Source organism: Coregonus clupeaformis, unplaced genomic scaffold (genome assembly GCF_020615455.1).
Source record: "Coregonus clupeaformis isolate EN_2021a unplaced genomic scaffold, ASM2061545v1 scaf0585, whole genome shotgun sequence".
NCBI classification, from domain to species: Eukaryota; Metazoa; Chordata; class Actinopteri; order Salmoniformes; family Salmonidae; genus Coregonus; species Coregonus clupeaformis.
Window position 1 is genome coordinate 147,955 of NW_025534040.1, and position 14,080 is coordinate 162,034.

Genomic DNA, 14,080 nt, shown 5'->3' on the forward strand with positions numbered 1-14,080 from the left:
TAACGGGTCCGCGGTCAAACGACCACCCCTTATCACTGTCAAACGCTCCCAAAAACACTTCAGCGAGCAGGCCTTCCTAATTGACCTGGCCCAGGTATCCTGGATGGATATAGATCTCATTCCGTCAGTAGAGGATGCCTGGTTGTTCTTTAAAAGTAATTTCCTCTCAATCTTAAATAAACATGCCCCATTCAAAAAATACAGAACTAAGAACAGATATAGCCCCTGGTTCTCCTCAGACTTGACTGCCCTTGACCAGCACAAAAACATCCTGTGGCGTACTGCATTAGCATCAAATAGCCCCCGCGATATGCAACTTTTCAGGGAAGTTAGGAACCAATATACACAAGCAGTTAGGAAAGCAAAGGCTAACTTTTTCAAACAGAAATTTGCATCCTGTAGCACTAACTCCAAAAAGTTTTGGGACACTGTAAAGTCCATGGAAAATAAGAGCACTTCCTCCCAGCTGCCCACTGCACTGAGGCTAGGAAACACTATCACCACCGATAAATCTACAATAATCGAGAATTTCAACAAGCATTTTGCTACGGCTGGCCATGCTTTCCACCTGGCTACTACTACCCCGGCCACCAGCTCTGCACCCTCCGCTGCAACTTGCCCATGCCCCCCCCGCTTCTCCTTCACACAAATCCAGACAGCTGATGTTCTGAAAGAGCTGCAAAATCTGGACCCCTACAAATCATCTGGGCTAGACAATCTGGACCCTTTCTTTCTAAAACTAGCCGCCGAAATTGTCGTAACCCCTATTACTAGCCTGTTCAACCTCTCTTTCGTAACGTCTGAGATCCCCAGAGATTGGAAAGCTGCCGCGGTCATCCCCCTCTTCAAAGGGGGTGACACTCTAGATCCAAACTGTTACAGACCATTATCCATCCTGCCCTGCCTTTCAAAAGTTTTTGAAAGCCAAGTTAACAAACAGATCACCGACCATTTCGAATCCCACCGTACCTTCTCCGCTATGCAATCCGGTTTCCGAGCTGGTGATGGGTGCACTTCAGCCACGCTCAAGGTCCTAAACGATATTATAACCGCGATCGATAATAGACAGTACTGTGCAGCCGTTTTCATTGACCTGGCCAAGGCTTTCGACTCTGTCAACCACCGCATTCTTATTGGCAGACTAAATAGCCTTGGTTTCTCAAATGACTGCCTCGCCTGGTTCACCAACTACTTCTCTGATAGAGTTCAATGTGTCAAATCGGAGGGCCTGTTGTCTGGACCTATGGCAGTCTCTATGGGGGTGCCACAGGGTTAAATTCTTGGGCCGACTCTTTTCTCTGTGTATATCAATGACGTCGCTCTTGCTGCTGGTGACTCTCAGATCCACCTCTACGCAGACGACACCATTTTGTATACATCTGGCCCTTCATTGGACACTGTGTTAACAAACCTCCAAACGAGCTTCAATGCCATACAACACTCCTTCAGTAGCCTCCAACTGCTCTTAAACACTAGTAAAACTAAATGCATGCTCTTCAACCGAACGCTGCTTGCACCCGCCCACCCGACTAGAATCACTACTCTCGACGGGTCTGACCTAGAGTATGTGGACAACTACAAATACCTTGGTGTCTGGTTAGACTGTAAACTCTCCTTCCAGACTCGCATTAAGAATCTCCAATCCAAAGTTAAATCTAGAATCGGTTTCCTATTTCGCAACAAAGCCTCCTTCACTCATGCTGCCAAACATGATAAAGTTCGACTGGAATTTATATATAAATGCCTGGAGCATTTCAATTTTGGAGAATCTCTTATAAAATGGGTCAAAATCATGTATAGTAACCCTAGGTGTAAAATAGTAAATAATGGCTATTTCTCAGAAAGTTTCAAACTGTCAAGAGGAGTGAAACAAGGTTGTCCACTATCGGCATATCTATTTATTGTGGCCATCGAGATGTTAGCTATTAAAATCAGATCCAATAATAATATCAGAGGATTAGAAATACAGGGCTTAAAAACAAAGGTGTCATTGTACGCAGATGATTCATGTTTTCTTTTAGATCCACAACTAGAATCCCTCCACAGCCTCATAGAGGATCTAGATACATTTTCTAACCTCTCTGGATTAAAACCAAATTATGACAAATGTACTATATTACGTATTGGATCACTAAAAAATATAATTTTTACATTACCATGTAGTTTACCAATAAAATGGTCTGATGGTGATGTGGATATACTCGGAATACATATCCCAAAGGAAATAAATGATCTCACTTCAATAAATTTTAATAGAAAGTTAGCAAAAATAGATAAGATCTTACTACCATGGAAAGGAAAATACCTGTCAATTTGTGGAAAAATCACCCTGATTAACTCTTTAGTATTATCCCAGTTTACCTATTTGCTTATGGTCTTGCCTACGCCTAGCAAACAGTTTTTTAAATTATATGAGAAAAAAATATTCAATTTTATTTGGAACGGCAAGCCAGACAAAATTAAAAGAGCATATTTATATAATGAATATGAATTCGGAGGACAGAAATTATTAAATATTAAAGCATTAGACCTATCACTAAAATCTTCAGTCATCCAAAAGTTATACTTAAATCCGAACTGGTTCTCAAGCAAATTAGTAAGATTGTCTCACCCACTGTTCAAGAAAGGCTTTTTTCCCTTTATTCAGATTACAACCTCTCACTTTCAGTTATTTGAACAGGAAATAATCTCCCAAATGTCACTATTTCTAAAACAAGCCATAGAAAGTTGGTTGCAATTTCAATTTAATCCTCCAGAAACGACAGAACAAATAATGCAACAAATATTGTGGTTAAATTCAAATATACTAATTGACAAAAAACCTTTATTTTTTGACAGAATGTTTAAAAAAGGTATAATCTTCGTAAATGATATCATCGGTAGGACTGGTGGAGTTATGTCGCACATGCAGCTAACAAAAACATATGGAAATGTCTGCTCTACCCAAAATTACAACCAAATAATTGCAGCCTTACCGCAAAAGTGGAAGAGGAAAGTTGAAGGGGGAGAAAGTAAGGAACTTGTCTGTCGGCCTTGCATTAAAGAACATAATTGGTTAAGGAAAACTGTGATAAATAAAAAAGTATATCAGTTTCACTTAAGGACCAAAGGATTGACAGCAGTCCCATATAGATTGCAAAATAGTTGGGAAGAGATCTTTGACGCATCGATCCCATGGCATAGTGTTTATGAACTGACACGCAAAACGACACCGGATTCAAAAATTAGAATCTTTCAATTTAAATTATTATATAAAATTCTTGCTACCAATAGAATGTTATTTATATGGGGATACAATCTTCCCAGCTCTGCAGATTTTGCTGTGAAGAGATAGAATCATTAGATCATTTGTTTTGGTTCTGTCCATTTGTAGCTTGTTTTTGGACACAGGTCCAGGAATGGCTAAAGGATTGCAATATTTACCTGGAACTAACCTTGCAGATAGCATTACTGGGTGATCTGAAAAGTCATAGTCAATCAATCAATAATATAATAATACTTTTACCAAAAATGTTTATTTTTAATTCACAATCTGTAGAAGCAATGAGAATAGAAAGGTTCAGAACTTTTGTAAAACATCACAGTATGGTTGAAATATATATGGCAAATAGAAATCCTATATGGATGGTGTTAAGAGATAGATGGGAGGTATTGAATAGAGTTGAAGGATGGGACTAATAACAAATAACAACAAATAATAACAAAGATAGCTAATAATGTAAGCATACTGTGTCCATAATAAGTATATAGGTTGTATGTTGGGAGCTTTTGGGAAAGAGCACAGTTAGAAAGATATGGCATTTAGAAGCAAACCGGATGGACATCATGAAAATGATCGGAGAGGTTGAGAGTAGAAGAAGTTCAGGAGCAAAAAAAATAAATAAATAAAATATATATATATATATATATATATATATATATATATATATAGATATAGAATTATTGTAAAATTAACTCTGTCCATAAGGTGTAGATAGTAAGTATAGACCGGAAGTAGAGGCCTGGGCGTTGTTGTTCACTAATTTACTCCAAGTAGGGAAAGGATGGTGGGGTTGAAAAGTAATAAAGGGGAATATATATATAAAAAATAAAAAAAACATGGGGGATTGGAAGTGATGCAGACAATTACATTGATAGAAGATACAATCTATCTGCAATATTAAGCTGATCCATCCCCCCGAAAAAAAAAAAAAAAAAAAAAAACACATTGGGAATTCAACAAACTTTTGGCTTTATTTTTGAGTGGATGAAAATAGGTTGGAATCTCACCGATCAACGCATCTACCAAATATTACCCAATCCTCCACGTTGAAATGAAGTGGTCCGCCCAGTGGGTACCTGATGTGTCGGCACTGAGACCAATGAGAGGAGGAAAATAGTTTAGTATCGTTTAGACACAATGGCTGCTTATCAACTTGCACCCTATTCCCTATATAGTGCACTACTTACATTATTTATGTGGTGCACTATATAGGGAATAGGGTGCCATTTGGGACCCATAATATAATAATATGCCATTTAGCAGACGCTTTTATCCAAAGCGACTTACAGTCAAGCGTGCATTATTTTATTTTTTTGTGTATGGGTGGTCCCGGGGATCGAACCCACTACCTTGGTGTTACAAGCGCCATGCTCTACCAGCTGAGCTACAGAGCACCACCCATGATGACAAGAGCTCTCTTTGATTCCCATTGATGTGTGAAGGAGGGAGGACAGACGTGCTGACATCAATCTGGTTATCATCGTTTAGATTTTACAACATCATTTTGAGGTTGCCATGTTTTATTTCACACATGATTGGGTTTGTATTATTCCGTATACTGATTCTGACTGATGTCGTCACTAGTGAAGTTTGAGAGTTGGATGTTGACTACAGTTGAGTACATTTCAACACGTTCACATCAAGTTGATGTTTACAATCTTGGATCTACAAAGTGGTGACCATCTGTTCCGAGGGAGGACATCTGTTGGAAGAATGTCTAGAGTTCGGTTCTGATTAAAATCTTTTAATGTAATCTGTAAATATTTGTTCACCACAAGACCGTGGACATGTGTTGGAGTTGGAGTCCTTCAGACTGACATGACGTCACTGGGAAAGCAGGTAAACATCAGCAGGATGTTCAATTGTCTTACTATCTCTCAAATCCTGGACTACACTACCTCTGTCTGTCTTTATTCAGAACTAGCACTAACTCTACAGTGAAATCACTGGGAAAGCTTAAGAGAAAGTTTGGCACCGCGGAAAACAACATCAAAACGTCTCAATATACAGTGCCAGTCAAAAGTTTGGACACACCTACTCATTCAAGGGTTTTCCTTTATTTTTACTATTTTCTACATTGTAGAATAATAGTGAAGACATCAAAACTATGAAATAACACATATGGAATCATGTATTAAGGTTTTTTTTTTAAACACATCAATATATATGTTAGATTTTAGATTATTCAGAGTAGCCACCCTTTGCCTTGATGACAGCTTTGCACACTCTAAATAAATAAAAAATAAAATAAATAAAAATAAAAAAAATAAAAAAATAAAGCCTCCTTCACTCATGCTGCCAAACATGCCCTCCTAAAACGGACTATCCTACCGATCCTTGACTTCGGCGATGTCATTTACAAAATAGCCTCCAACACTCTACTCAGCAAATTGGATGTAGTCTATCACAGTGCCATCCGTTTTGTCTCCAAAGCCCCATATACTACCCACCACTGTGACCTGTACGCTCTTGTTGGCTGGTCCTCACTACATATTCGTCGCCAAACCCACTGGCTCCAGGCCATCTATAAATCACTGCTAGGCAAATCCCCGCCTTATCTTAGCTCATTGGTCACCATAGCAACACCCACCTGCAGTATGCGCTCCAGCAGGTATATCTCACTGGTCATCCCCAAAGCCAACACCTCCTTTGGCCGCCATTCCTTCCAGTTCTCTGCTGCCAATGACTGGAACAAATTGCTAAAATCTCTGAAGCTGGAGACACTCATCTCCCTCACTAACTTTAAGCATCAGTTGTCAGAGCACCTTACCGATCACTGCACCTGTACACAGCCCATCTGAAATTAGCCCGCCCAACTACCTCATCCCTATATTGTTATTTATTTTGCTCATTTGTACCCCAGTATCTCTATTTGCACATCATCTCTTGCACATCTAACATTCCAGTGTCAATACTAATTGTAATTATTTTGCACTATAGCCTATTTATTGCCTTACCTCCATAACTTGCTACATTTGCACACACTGTATATATATTTATTTCTATTGTATTTTTGACTTGTTTTGTTTTACCCCATATGTAACTCTGTGTTGTTGTTTTTATCGCACTGCTTTGCTTTATCTTGGCCAGGTCGCAGTTGTAAATGAGAACTTGTTCTCAACTGGCTTACCTGGTTAAATAAAGGTGAAATAAATAAAAAATAAAAAACTCCTTTGTTGCCGGGGCGGTGTGTTTGGGATCATTGTCATGCTGAAAGACCCAGCCACATTGCATCTTCAATGCCCTTGCTAATGGAAGGAGGTTTTCACTCAAAATCTCACGATACATGGCCCCATTCATTCTTTCCTTTACACGGATCAGTCGTCCTGGTCCCTTTGCAGAAAAACAGCCCCAAAGCATGATGTTTCCACCCCCATGCTTCACAGTAGGTATGGTGTTCTTTGGATGCAACTCAGCATTCTTTGTCCTCCAAACACGACGAGTTGAGATTTTACCAAAAAGTTCTATTTTGGTTTCATCTGACCATATGACATTCTCCCAATCCTCTTCTGGATCATCCAAATGCACTCTAGCAAACTTCAGACGGGCCTGGACATGTACTGGCTTAAGCAGGGGGACACGTCTGGCACTGCAGGATTTGAGTCCCTGGCGGCGTAGTGTGTGACTGATGGTAGGCTTTGTTACTTTGGTCCCAGCTCTCTGCAGGTCATTCACTAGGTCCCCCCGTGTGGTTCTGGGATTTTTGCTCACCGTTCTTGTGATCATTTTGACCTACGGGGTGAGATCTTGCGTGGAGCCCCAGATCGAGGGAGATTATCAGTGGTCTTGTATGTCTTCCATTTCCTAATAATTGCTCCCACAGTTGATTTCTTAAAACCAAGCTGCTTACCTATTGCAGATTCAGTCTTCCCAGCCTGGTGCAGGTCTACAATTTTGTTTATGGTGTCCTTTGACAGCTCTTTAGTCTTGGCCATAGTGGAGTTTGGAGTGTGACTGTTTGAGGTTGTGGACAGGTGTCTTTTATACTGATAACAAGTTCAAACAGGTGCCATTAATACGGGTAACGAGAGGAGGACAGAGGAGCCTCTTAAAGAAGAAGTTACAGGTCTGTGAGAGCCAGAAATCTTGCTTGTTTGTAGGTGACCAAATACTTATTTTCCACCATAATTTGCAAATAAATTCATTAAAAATCCTACAATGTGATTTTCTGGAGAATTTTTTTTTGTCAAGTAGTCAAAAAGTAGTTTCAAAGTTGCTAATTAGCTAAAATGTTAAAGTTGTCTATGATGAGATTCGAACACGCAAAAAATTTTACATTTACATTTTACGTCATTTAGCAGACGCTCTTATCCAGAGCGACTTACAGTTAGTGAATACATATTTTTTTTATACTGGCCCCCCGTGGGAAACGAACCCACAACCCTGGCGTTGCAAACGCCATGCTCTATCAACTGAGCTACATCCCTGCCGGCCATTCCCTCCCCTACCCTGGACGACGCTGGGCCAATTGTGCGCCGCCCATGAGTCTCCCGGTCGCGGCCGGCGGCGACAGAGCCTGGATTCGAACCAGGATCTCTAGTGGCACAGTTAGCACTGCGATGCAGTGCCTTAGACCACTGCGCCACTCAGGAGTACGACCTTTGGGTTGCTAGACATTCCTGCCCACCCTCCTTACAATTTTGCTTTAAGTAAGCTTGTCTTATGAACTAGACTAGAACAGCGCCGGAAGAAGATGGCTGCCGTTTTACAGCCCTCTAACCAATTGTACTACTATGTGTGTTTTTCCGCGTTATTTGTAATTTATTTTGTACATAATGTTTCTGCCATCGTCTCTTATAACCAAAGAGAGCTTCTGGATATCAGGACAGCGATTACTCACCTCGCGTTGGACGAAGACTTTTTCTTCAACGAGGCGTTCGCGAAGGATATTCTACAGACTCCCGACAAGGCCCAGATCCCCGTCATTCGCGTGAGGAAGAGACGGAGATATCGTGGACGCAGATCCGGGTGCCTTGTAAGGATCCGACGGCGAACGAGTAAACTGCCTCTCCCATCAATCCTATTAGCCAATGTTCAATCTTTTGAGAATAAAATTGACGATTTAAGATTACGGTTATCCTACCAACGGGACATTAAAAACTGTAATATCTTATGTTTCACGGAGTCGTGGCTGAACGACAACAATGACAACATTCAGCTAGCGGGCTATACGCTACATCGACAGGACAGAACTGCAGACTCTGGTAAGACAAAGGGTGGCGGTCTGTGTATATTTGTAAACAACAGCTGGTGCACAAAATCAAATACTAAGGAAGTCTCGAGGTTTTGCTCGCCTGAGGTAGAGTATCTTATGATAAGCTGTAGACCACACTATTTACCAAGAGAGTTTTCATCTATATTTTTCATAGCTGTCTATTTACCACCACAAACCAATGCTGGCATTAAGATTGCACTGAATGAGTTGTACAAGGCCATTAATCAACAGGAAAACGCTCATCCAGATGCAGCGCTCCTAGTAGCCGGGGACTTTAATGCAGGGAAACTTAAATCCGTTCTACCTCATTTCTACCAGCATGTTAAATGTGCAACCAGAGGGGAAAAAACTCTAGACCACCTTTACTCCACACACAAAGACGCATACAAAGCTCTCCCTCGCCCTCCATTTGGCAAATCTGACCATAACTCTATCCTCCTGATTCCTGCTTATAAGCAAAAACTGAAGCAGGAAGCACCAGTGATTCGGCTAATAAAAAAGTGGTCAGATGACGCAGATGCTAAGCTACAGGACTGTTTTGCTAGCACAGACTGGAACATGTTCCGGGATTCTTCAGACAGCATTGAGGAGTACACCACATCAGTCACTGGCTTCATCAATAAGTGCATCGATGATGTCGTCCCCACAGTGACCGTACGTACATACCCCAACCAGAAGCCATGGATTACAGGAAACATCCGCACTGAGCTAAAGGGTAGAGCTGCCGCTTTCAAGGAACGGGACTCTAACCCGGACGCTTATAAGAAATCCCGCTATGACCTCCGACGAACCATCAAACAGGCAAAGAGTCAATACAGGTCTAAGATTGAATCATACTACACTGGCTCTGACGCTCGTCGGATGTGGCAGGGCTTGAAAACTATTACAGACTACAAAGGGAAGCACAGCCGCGAGCTGCCCAGTGACACAAGCCTACCAGACGAGCTAAACCACTTCTATGCTCGCTTCGAGGCAAGCAACACTGAAGCATGCACGAGAGCACCAGCTGTTCCGGACGACTATGTGATCACGCTCTCCGTAGCCGATGTGAGTAAGACTTTTAAGCAGGTCAACATTCACAAGGCCGCAGGGCCAGACGGATTACCAGGACGTGTACTCCGAGCATGTGCTGACCAACTGGCAAGTGTCTTCACTGACATTTTCAACATGTCCCTGACTGAGTCTGTAATACCAACATGTTTCAAGCAGACCACCATAGTCCCCGTGCCCAAGAACTCTAAGATAACCTGCCTAAATGACTACCGACCCGTAGCACTGACGTCTGTAGCCATGAAGTGCTTTGAAAGACTGGTCATGGCTCACATCAACAGCATAATCCCAGAAACCCTAGACCCACTCCAATTTGCATACCGCCCCAACAGATCCACAGATGATGCAATCTCTATCGCACTCCACACTGCCCTTTCCCACCTGGACAAGAGGAACACCTACGTGAGAATGCTATTCATTGACTACAGCTCAGCATTCAACACCATAGTGCCCTCTAAGCTCATCACTAAGCTAAGGATCCTGGGACTAAACACCTCCCTCTGCAACTGGATCCTGGACTTCCTGACGGGCCGCCCCCAGGTGGTAAGGGTAGGTAACAACACATCTGCCACACTGATCCTCAACACGGGGGGCCCCTCAGGGGTGCGTGCTCAGTCCCCTCCTGTACTCTCTGTTCACCCATGACTGCATGGCCAGGCACGACTCCAACACCATCATTAAGTTTGCCGACGACACAACAGTGGTAGGCCTGATCACCGACAACGATGAGACAGCCTATAGGGAGGAGGTCAGAGATCTGGCCGTGTGGTGCCAGGACAACAACCTCTCCCTCAACGTGACCAAGACAAAGGAGATGATTGTGGACTACAGGAAAAAAAAGAGGACTGAGCACGCCCCCATTCTCATCGACGGGGCTGTAGTGGAACAGGTTGAGAGCTTCAAGTTCCTTGGTGTCCACATCACCAACGAACTATCATGGTCCAAACACACCAAGACAGTCGTGAAGAGGGCACGACAAAGCCTATTCCCCCTCAGGAGACTAAAAAGATTTGGCATGGGTCCTCAGATCCTCAAAAAATTCTACAGCTGCACCATTGAGAGCATCCTGACTGGTTGCATCACCGCCTGGTATGGCAACTGCTTGGCCTCTGACCGCAAGGCACTACAGAGGGTAGTGCGTACGGCCCAGTACATCACTGGGGCAAAGCTCCCTGCCATCCAGGACCTCTATACCAGGCGGTGTCAGAGGAAGGCCCTCAAAATTGTCAAAGACTCCAGCCACCCTAGTCATAGACTGTTCTCTCTGCTACCGCGACGGCAAGCGGTACCGGAGTGCCAAGTCTAGGTCCAAAAGACTTCTCAACAGCTTCTACCCCCAAGCCATAAGACTCCTGAACAGCTAATCATGGCTACCCGGACTATTTGCACTGCCCCCCCCACCCCATCCTTTTTACGCTGCTGCTACTCTGTTAAGTATTTATGCATAGTCACTTTAACTCTACCCACATGTACATATTACCTCAACTACCTCAACTAGCCGGTGCCCCCGCACATTGACTATGCAACGGTACCCCCCTGTATATATAGCCTCCCTACTGTCACTTTATTTTACTGTATATATAGCCTCCCTACTGTCACTTTATTTTACTTCTGCTCTTTTTTCTCAACACTTTTTGTTGTTGTTTTATTCTTACTTTTTGTTTAAAATAAATGCACTGTTGGTTAAGGGCTGTAAGTAAGCATTTCACTGTAATGTCTGCACCTGTTGTATTCGGCGCATGTGACCAATAAAATTTGATTTGATTTGATTTATGTAACCATACCAAAGCGTAACATATCATACTCATTTGAGTGTCCCGGATTTACTATGACACCAGGCAGCAACCACTAGTAGCAAACCTTGCACTGGCAGTAACCTACTGCAGCCAATTATGTGTATATAAATCATTGAGTGTAGCTTACTTACCTGCGTTATTCGAGAAGCCACAAGGAATGCTAACCCTGCAAAAGAACAGAAAGAAAGCTGCGTTTCAGCTCTAAATTATAACTCCACTGATATTCAATGAAATGTACAGCTGCCATGTAGCGAGTTTATGCAACAGCTGTGTTCAATGACATTGATTGTAAATGGTCAGACTCATGCTGCGTTCGTGTAACCAAGTGGGAAGTGGGAATTTACCACATACGACTGGGAAAGATCCACTTGAACCGCCCTCCAACTGGTAATTACTAGTGGGAAAGTCCTCTATCATCCTGATGCCGCGTTCAAGTGCTAGTCGGAACTTGGAAACTCTCAAATGTTCAATTCGCTAACTGGTTGTAGTTATACACGTGCCGTGTTCAACCAGTTAGCAAGTCGGAGATTTCGGAGTTTTCTCATTTGGACTAGCACATGAACGTGGCATGAGCTCCCACTTCTTCGAAATGCTGACCTCTGACATCACCTTTTAAGGAAAATACCGCGATAATAGCATTTTCGGCAGTTAAATGCAACAACAAAACATTATTTATAAACAACAATCTATATATTTTTTTGTTAACACTCATTTGTTTACAAGCATGATAGCTGTACTTTTAGCTTTCTGGTTTATGCAGCTGGTTGGCCATTAGCCAATTGGCGTTTCTCAACGAGTTCAAAGCACACGAAAGCATTTATGACTTCACAACTGGTAAATTCCCACCTCCCACTTTTTTATGAATGCAGCATAAATCCATCATAAAAAAACAATTGCCTAGCGCTAAACTATTTCAACTGGGCTTAGACAAGCAGCACAATTCTGATCTTTATTCCACTAATTTGTCTTTTGACGTCAGATATTTTTCAGATCTGATTGGTGAAAAGACCAATTAGCCTGTCATCACAGGGCCAGATTACCAAACGGGCATGCAGGGCACCTTCCCATGGCCCCCGACCACAGGCCCCTGACCCATCATAATATAGTGGGCTAGGTTATGACAATTTGATCATTAATGTGATTCACAGTTTCATAGAGTATATTTTAGTATTTCAGAGATATTTTCAGAGACCCCCTATCGATCTCTAAAAACATGTTTTGATTGCCCTATAATTTCTACCACAGTACATAATTCATGAATTACTCATAGGTTCCCTGTAACACTTGAAACGTGTTATGAATGGGTTCGCATTTAGATGGTTTAAAAATGGATCAAAATGAAAATCAACGGTCATGCAGTATTGATTTATTTCAGACAGAGCCATTCTGACACACAGTTTATGCTTTTGTTTTCAGGCTCCTCTGTGAAGCCCCAGTGTTCCCACAGATATGAAGGTAAGTGGTTGGAGAAATCAGAGGGAGATTACAATACAGAGCCTGCTTTATGTTGATAGGCTTTATATCTCCTGCTAAGAGAACACACAGGCACACTGAAAATCAGACTGTTTTCCTACCTACAGTACCTTGGGTATTGTTGCTGGCAATTCAGTTTCAAGTCATGCAACAACATACTCTCATTTACCAAACTGAGCTCTTTGAGAAACATAAATAATTCATAAACATTTGTATATCAGGTAAACACTGCAACTTACAAATCTCACTCCACGCTCCACTGGTCTGACTGCATTCATATAAAACAAGTAATGAGTACTGGGTCAAGTAAGTTACTGGCCACCAATATCTACAACTGCTAAGCCTACCCAGAGGCCACAAGGTCTTGACCAGCCTCAGCAACAGTCTCAGTCAGCTACTTATCATTCTCACTCCAAGATCTGTAACCAGCTTTAATTATATAATACAATAATGTAAGCTGCTTAGCAGATGCTTTTATCCAAAGTTACTTACTCTGCAGTGGGTACTTACATGTGTAGTATGTGTTTGTGGTCCCAGTTGGATTTGAACCCATGACCTCTGCATAGCTAGCGCCCCACTCTAAACATCAGTCATGGAGAGGAGGGCAGCATCTGGACAGTCTATATTCTCCAGCAGTCCATATTCTCCATATTCTCTGTACACAGTCTGCCTCATCAATCAAGTCAGGCGACTGAGGCTATGAATATAAAGATGATATACACCTGTGGTTCCAACTTCCAACCTAGCACAACATACATAGAGAGGTAAGAGTGTCATGTCTCTTTGTCCACTGTTTCCCCAGTAAAGCATCAATATTGCAGTGCAGGTCTGCTCTAGTGTAGTTCATGTCTCTTCTTTGATCCTGCTGCATGTGGATATGTCCCCCACGTCCGCTTTCGCTGTTTGATTGCATTGCTTTGTTTGCTATCCCATACCTGTCAATCACTGTGGAGACCAGAAAAACACAGACCAACATAAGCTAAGGGCAGAGGCAGGTGGCTCCAGCAGTTCATTCAACATCACAGTGGCTGTCACCTGCAGTCACTAGTTCCATAGAGCCACCCAGCAGGTGAGATGAAATGCAGTATTAATGATTCTTGTTCTGTGAGGGCGGACAGGGATAGATTACTACTCTGATTCATGTGTTGTTCTCTGCCCGGGCCCAGCTGTGCATAGGTATGAGGAATGAGATAAGAGTATATTCATATATAGTTTATTATGGAGTCATCTCAGATGTGTTCTATATACAATGAAAACAGGTGTTGCTTGGCTTGACCTCCTTCT